The 8,542-nt window shown below is 35.8% G+C and overlaps 1 protein-coding gene across 3 annotated transcripts in view; it reads right to left on the bottom strand.

The window, feature by feature from the left end:
- The window catches only part of LOC111089095, a 42,590-nt gene that overhangs the window by 16,563 nt on the left and 17,485 nt on the right, over positions 1 to 8,542 (bottom strand). The window contains exon 1 of one of the 3 annotated variants that reach the window (XM_022400902.1): positions 1,872 to 1,936. The exons of the other annotated variants lie outside the window; for them this stretch is intronic. The gene's annotated coding sequence lies outside the window, so the exon portion shown is untranslated. Of the gene's footprint in view, positions 1 to 1,871; positions 1,937 to 8,542 lie in introns of those variants that run through there. 3 annotated transcript variants of the gene reach the window in all.

The following is an 8,542-nucleotide window of genomic DNA, read 5'->3' as shown; positions in this document are numbered from 1 at the left end:
TACTCTTTTACCAACGAATAGTGGGATTCACCGTCACATTATAACACCCCCACGGCTGAAAGGGCGAGCATGTTTGGTGAAACGGGGATTCGAACCCGTGACCTGCAAATTACGAGATGAGCGCCCTAACCACCTGGCAATGCCGAGCCCCGTTGAAATGAAGTCCGTGCGCATTTTCTGGACAGACAAAACCCGAGTATTGTTATAGTAGATATATGTGTGTGTGTGTGTTTTTATGAGACAATTGGTTTACGTTGTCTAGACATCAACATTGAGAATATAAATACACTGTTATGAACAAGTATTGTTACATTGTTAGATGAAAAGCAGAGTAGTGTTATACGAGTGTACTTATATTTGATCCGACGAACATGTACCATTATTTAATAGCTCAGTATATTTACTTTTGGATAATCACAGTATCTTTTGTTAAGTCTCTAGTTAATATAATAGTCTTCAAATATAACAATATTAAAAAACTTCACGATTGTTTAGCCTATTCTTTAATTTTGATATATTTGTCGCCTATGCTGTTAACTGTATATTTGATTCATACTAGTAAGAGTATACTATCTACGAGTATTCTGTGGATTAACAGATTTTCGGGAATTATTTAAAAAAAAGCACAGTGTTACTAATTACCAAAAAGTACTACAAGTGCACGTGCAATAAGGTCAATTTTCTCGCCAACAACTACATTGTGATTTCATTTACAAAACCGTCAAAATGGATCATTACGTTGTGCAAAACACAATTTGATACTGCAAAGTGCAAAATGATTAAACTAAGCCTACTTTATTTTGTTCCATAAAACATTTCTTCAGCATCATAACTCGATTGAAATATTAAATGATAAAGTAGGCTTAAAAAAATCACCTTTTTTCTAACAACACATTACCAAGTCGTTTTATGCTATCCTAATATCTGACGGGCCAACTATTACAACACACTAAAAAATTAGACAAGCACTACCTAGCCCTTGAAACCTGTTGAAATAGGCAATTATAAACTAGAAGGAAGGTAGATAGTCAACACTACCCACCGCCAACTCTTGGGCTACTCTTTACCGATGTATAATGAGGCTTGATCATCACATTATGACGCCCCCAAGGCTGAAAGGGCGAGCATGTTTGTTTTGACTGGGATTCGAAACCATGACCACAAGATTGTGAGTCGACCGCCAGGCCTTGACCTTAAAGAAGCAACGAATGCTCATAGCTTAGCTACGACACTTATCTAATAACCATATAAACGAAATCAAGAGATAAACTTACCTACCAAATTCTCAACCTTATGATAATGTTGTAAGCTATATTTGTAATGTTTTACCTTAAATGTTTACTAGAGGGAGCTCGTCATTACGCTGACCTCAATAATCTTGTCATTTTTGGCAGTATGTGAAAACAAGTGTACAATATAAATACGAGGTCAATGCCAGTCAATAATTAAGTTGTTGTTTAGAGTAAAGCCACATTGGGTTATCTACCGTGTCCGCCGTGGGAAATCGAACCCCGGATCTTAACGTTGTAAGTCCGTAAACTTACCGCTGTCTCACCGGAGGACTAATAAGTAACTTGAGCTAATCAGCATGTTACTAAGGTTTATTATCAATCGAGAAAGTTTTTGTTAAACATTGTTAATGTATCAGGCCTAATGTAACTCTTAGAATTTATGTTGAATACTTTACTTATAAAATTAAGCCTACTAATAGACGCAGCTGTAGTAAACATTTACTGAAGAAATAAAGTAATTCGTCATCGTCACGTGGACTGGATTTGTCACTATTTTTGACAAATAATCCAATAGAATTCGACCAACGATAGAACACCTTCCAACAATAATAAAATCAAGTACATGTTCTTTAACCTTACCTAATCTGACAAATACGTAACCTCACGAAGAGTGATCATAATTAGATGACGTCACAATCAGCTGCTTTTCTCTCGAGAACAAACGAGTATCATTTGTTGCCGAACGCTAACAAGCGCGGGTTTGCTCGTAAGACGAGCTCCAGCTGTTCTGGAGGCTCAGCGCCTAATTAAATAACTTGAACTAAATATATATATATATACATACATACATGTAGTTCTGCTCAGAATATACTTCACCATTTTAAACTATAATTTTTAAATTCGCCTACTCCAACCTGTTAGAAATTACTTGGTTTAACAATCTTCATAGGAAGGAAACCGCAAGTATACAAGTTAATATATATTTGTCTTAATCTCAATATGTGGTTTTCTGATACAGTATTAAACGCATTACTTATAAGTACAACAGTATTAAACGCATTACTTATAAGTACAACAATATTAAACGACTTTCAGTGCAAGCACACTGTTGCTGGCTTCTGAATAATACAGGAGTATTGTAATGTTTATAAACAATATCATATTCTTGAGTATGTATATCGGATGTTGGGAAAATTAATAGACGTTTTCGTGTTATTTTTGTGTGTTGTTTTTTGTGGGGGGATTTATTTTACAAAAAAAAAGTAATAGCTACAGTCTTTCAAAACAGTAATGAGAAGAAAGTGTCATGGAAAAGATGTAATTAGAAATAAAGGCTTAGTTCGAGGAATGTGACGATTTTAGTTTCGGATATTCGTGCAAATATTTAAAAGGGTTATCTTCGCATGCTGTTCATAATTTTGAACTATTAGACTAGAGGGAAGGCAGCTGATTAACAGCACCACCAAGAAACTCTTGGGCTATTCTCATCGAATATGGGGATTTAACCGTTATTCTTATAACGCAGCTACGGCCCCGAAGTGAGGTGCATGATATTTGCGCCAACGATACGCGAACCATGGACTCTCGGATCCATCCACAGACCGACCAATAAAACACCTCGTTGTTGTTGCTGTATCTTCTACCTCTCACACTAATCAAGCGACCTGATTTTTCAACCACATTATAAAAAACCAGAATTGTACCATTATAAGCCGATGAGCCACCAGGAGGCCCAAAGTAAAATTTATATAAGTTGGCAATTAGAATCGGTCATGTGAAAACTAAAGAAAAATATTAAAACAGTACTTAAAGTAAAAATTAAAACCCGTTTTAATCAATATAAATCTATTTTAAAAGTTAAGTTTACCAAGAATAGGAAGAAGTTTACTGAGCATACAGAAGATTGTCTTTTATCATCCATCTAATAACAATCACGTGCAGGAATTCATCATCAAGGTATATACTAGTAAGTCATGCCTCAGTTCATGCTAAATTATCCGATTTGTTAAATGCCGAAAGCTAGATCCGGGTTTCTAGTTGACCGTGAAGTAAGATTAAGAGAAAACAAAATATCCAATTGATGTTGAATTAACACGCGGACCTGGAAGAAATGCGTTACACAAATAATTGAATTAGAAAATAAATTATATTGGCTGACCAGAGTCCTTTTATATGATCAGTAGACGTGCATGCCAGTGTTTTTCCTTCTTCTTTTGCTGTTTTCCGAAATAAAAACTAAAGTTCTGATGTGGGATATTTATGATATTCCTTGAATGTTTTGAAATAGCCAAACAATATGTCAATTCACTTATATGCTCGTTGGTCCTGGATAGGTGGAGGATTGGTTGTTATATCTGATATTGTGTGGCTATATAATGTCAAGAACTGAATAGTGGCCAATGAAACTTTTTCTTCCCTTCACCTATCCAGTGTATAGGTTTTTCTCATAGTGACTATAAAGTACGTTCACACCAACAGTATGTTTGATGTCATCCTAGTATAAAAAGAAAAATAAATATCCTAATAGCTGATGTTTGGCACTTCCTAAAAATATCCAACTAATATTTGTAAAAAATGAACAAAAATGCCTGTTTGTAGTTAAGCACAAAGCTACACACGAGTATCGAACCCCGGTTTCTAGTGTTGTAAGTCCGTAAACTTACCGCTGTGCCACTGGAGGATAAAAAATGTCATTGTTATTATCATTGTTGTTCGACATTAAGAATTTCTATTTCACTGTTCAATTGTTAAACGCGACATAAACGAGGGCGTTGATTTCACGAATGTTTATAGTATGAATTTAATTCCCTTACCTTTTTTTTTCCGTCGTCAAATATTTCCGTCGAGATAACCATTGATTGTTAAATGTTGACAAATGTCTTGTGAGATTTCACATTTTAAAAATTTATTTATTTTTTTGTTTATTTTAGAGCAAAGCCATATTCGGCTATCTGGTGAGTCCCCCCGCGGGGAATCGAACCTCGGATGTTATCGTTGTAAGTCTGTAAACTTACCATTGTCCCACCAGGGGAAGTATACACAAAATATACATAATACACAATGTTTACATAAAAGTATACACAATGTTTACATAAAAGTATACATAATGTTTACATAATGTTTACGTAAAAGTATACATAAAAGTATACACAATGTTTACGTAAAAGTATACATAATGTTTACATAAAAGTATACACAATGTTTATATAAAAGTATACATAATGTTTATATAAAAGTATACATAATGTTTACTAAAAAGTATGCATAATGTTTACGTAAAAGTATACATAATGTTTACATAAAAGTATACATAATGTTTACGTAAAAGTATACACAATGTTTATATAAAAGTATACATAATGTTTATATAAAAGTATACACAATGTTTACATAAAAGTATACATAAAAGATAAAGTATAAGATAAAATTGTTCTTACATTTTGTAAAATATTATGTAATGCTTTCCAAGTGAGAGGTGATCATAATAATAAAACACAACTAGAGTGACGATTAATTATTCCAATAAAATACTGAATGCTAGTAATATCAATGTGATTAATAGGTTGCCGAGCAGTACGTCTAAGTGTGACACTTGAACACATCGACTAGCACAATACCAGAACATAAACTTGACAACTTTTGGTGGGTTGAAAAAAAAACATGAAATTAAAAAAAAATGGTATTGGACTACGCCTTTGTTACTACATAACTCCCACACATCTTGACTATTTCGTGAGCAAGACAAAATTAAAACAAATGGGCCCGTATTTGAGCTGCTTGACACATGGAAATCAATCTTGTTTGAGAGCATGAAATAGTGACTAATGATGTTTTATCTTATCTTCCAACACCCAAGCATCACTATACTTTTGCTTTTTGTTCTATGAAATGATTTATTTGTGTGTAGAACACGAAGTGGTGATGGTGGTGGTGGTGGTGGTGGTCACTGAAACATAGCGCTTTAATGGTTAGGTACAAAGAGTAATAAACGAACACCGAAATGTTTACCAGACTTCTTGTTAACGCCCCCAGTGGCACAGCGGTATGCCTGCGGACTTAAAACGCTAGAAACCGGGTTTCGATACCCGTGGCGGGCAGAGTACAGATAGCCCTTTGTGAAGCTTTGTGCTTGACTTCAAACCAATCACCCTAGGCCAGGTGGTTAGGGCGCTTAACTCGCAAGCTGAGAGACTAGTGTTCGAATCCTCGTCACACCAAACATACTCGCCCTTTTAGCAGTGGGGGCGTTATAATGTGACGGTCAATCCCACTATTCGTTGGTAAAAATAGTAGCCCAAGAGTTTGCGGTGGGTGGTGATGACTAACTGCCTTCTCTCTAGTCTTGCACTGCTAAATTAGGGACGGCTAGCGCAGATAGCCCTCGTGTAGCTTTGCGCGAAAGTTCAAAGAAAACAAAACAAACAAATATTGTTAACGTGTCAAAAATATGGGGTTCGATTCCGCGCAGCTGACAGAATGTAGAAAGATCATTGTGTAACTATACGCTAAAACAACAGTTAACATGCCAAGAAATCGTTCTAAAGATGTTTTTTGTCATAGTTTCTGCGCAATATAAATAAACTCTAATAAATTATTGCCCAACTATTTATCAATTTGATTTTCTGTTTTTTTTTAAGTAAATGAAGCCAGATTAACTCGTTTGAAATAACCTGCACACACAAAAAATATATAATTCATTAAATACTTATTTTTGATTTTCTCATTCGATATGCATTCTTTATATAATCTGTATTTTGCATTTTTTCCCCTAAGTTTATGAATTATTTATTGTTCTTGGGCTATCTGCTGTGTCCACTGCAGGGAATCGAACCCCGGATTTTAGTGCTGTAAGTTTGTTTGTTTGTTTGATTGTAATTAAGCACAAAGCTACACAACAGGCTATCTGTGCTCTGCCCACCACGGATATCGAAACCCGGATTCTAGCGTTGTAAATCCGCAGACATACCGCTGTGCCACTGGGGGGGCCCCCACCGGGTGACATTATTTATTGTGTTAATTAATTATACACAAATAAATACAGGCTGCAAAACAAAGCACAGTTTATAAAAAAACAAAATTTGGGTATGGGAGATTTAAGAGTTCGACATCCTGCGTTTTAAATAAGAAAATCTTCCAAACATTTTTATACGATTATAAGTCTTCATCTCAAAAATATAATTAGAATCTTCTTTTTTTGGGGGGGGGGGGTAGAAGTATTATTACCACTTTCTCTCAAAATATACATAAAAACGGGCTGCGAGATTAATTCCTTTTCGAGTAACTGGCATTTTGTTTACCTGTTACATTTTCCAAACAGCAAACTAGAAAGAAGCATTGCTAATGAGATCTGCTTTTAGAGCACACAAGGCAAAGACCTTGCAATAAAACAACTTTTAAGCACGTCCAATGTCCTTCAGACCTTATTTTCTTTCTCTACCAATGATAAACAGGAAATGAATCGTCCAAATAAAGTATAATAGTCAATTCACATCCAGGTGAGTGTTGTTACTTCCATTGTTGTGATTTTTTTTTCTTTGCCTTTCATCTCTTGAACAGTCTGCACATGCGTATATAAAGTTGTTACGTCAGAATCACGACCCGTCAAACTCTATACCAAGAAGTAAATGACTTTTAAGTATAATTACTTCTAACATCTGATTGTTTTTGCTAATAATATGCGGAAGCCTAAAATTAGCCCATTATTTATGTACGTGTTCTCCGCTTCTAAAAACTTGGGTTTACGTTTCTTGCCTTCTAAAATATTCAAAGGGTAGTAATCTTCAGGAGAAACAACCTTGGAGATAACGATCAGGTCAAACTGGTTTAAACCAACTCAGGTTGACTAGTATACTTTATTTATTTATTTTTTTCGTCTTCTATTTTTTTTTCGTCTTCTAATTCAACTAAGAAAGTTCAGGTTCATCCATTCTAAACGTAAATATGCCTCTGGCAATAACTACTCGCTGTGCCAAAATTCAATCGCTGTAGCCCAGTTGTTAACGTGCCCAGGATGTGAATTCGAGGATTCATGGTTTGTTCCCCATTGCTGCAAAAAGTCGCAACGCATCTTGGGATCTTGGGTGTGCTATAATTTGTCTGCTTATTTTTAAGAGCAAAACTGTACAAAACCGTGCTGTGCTCGTCACGGGTATCGAACACAGAACCTTAGCTATAACAGCCATGCAAGGACTATGAATCCGATGATTCTTGGTTCGTGTGCCACACTTTGGAGCAGTGGTTGTAAGAGTGACTGTCAACTCCTAGTACAAACCTGTACAAAACCGTGCTGTGCTCACCACGGGTATCGAACACAGAACCTTAGCTATAAAGGCCACACAAGGACTATGAATCCGATGATTCTTGGTTCGTGTGCCACACTTTGGAGCAGTGGTTGTAAGAGTGACTGTCAACTCCCAGTACAAACCTTTACAAAACCGTGCTGTGCTCACCACGGGTATCGAACACAGAACCTTAGCTATAACAGCCATGCAAGGACTATGAATCCGATGATTCTTGGTTCGTGTGCCAGACTTTGGAGCAGTGGTTGTAAGAGTGACTGTCAACTCCCAGTACAAACCTGTACAAAACCGTGCTGTGCTCACCACGGGTATCGAACACAGAACCTTAGCTATAAAGGCCACACAAGGACTATGAATGCGATGATTCTTGGTTCGTGTGCCACACTTTGGAGCAGTGGTTGTAAGAGTGACTGTCAACTCCTAGTATTAGGTTCGACAAGAGTAGACCCTGCGTTGAATGGTTGCTTTCCTTATAGTTTATCAGTTTAAAATTAGGGATGGCTATGCACACGTAGCCCTTACTTAGCGTAAAATAATATAAAACAAACAATAAAAAAACCCAAATGAGCTTGTTTCAATTTTAGTACAGGTTATATAATTTCACACTAAACAAGCCTCCAATCACATCTACTGATACATTTACATTGTTTCAACTACATGAGCATAAACTTTTTATATACATAGAGACGCCCTCACAAAAACAGTAGAACCATCTTTATAGAAACAGACAGTTTGAAAGTACATACATATATATATATATATAATAAATACAAATAGGAGTAAAAAATCATACAGACACAAAATCAAATAGGTCTATGGCGGTTCATCAAGTCCAAAATGTCGAAACGGATTTATAGAGTTATGCTATAGCATGATTAAAAATATCGTCAGATTTAGCATTCATTCTACTTCTGTATTTGAACTTCGAGTATGCAAGTGATGGAAATCCCATCTCGCAGAGGTACGTAGTTGAAAATGACGTCATAAAACGAACTACTTTGTTTGTTTTTG

This window comes from Limulus polyphemus, unplaced genomic scaffold (genome assembly GCF_000517525.1).
Source record: "Limulus polyphemus unplaced genomic scaffold, Limulus_polyphemus-2.1.2 Scaffold5226, whole genome shotgun sequence".
NCBI lineage: Eukaryota > Metazoa > Arthropoda > Merostomata > Xiphosura > Limulidae > Limulus > Limulus polyphemus.
The sequence above is the reverse complement of the archived record's forward strand: the minus strand, read 5'-3'. Positions and strand labels throughout refer to the sequence as shown.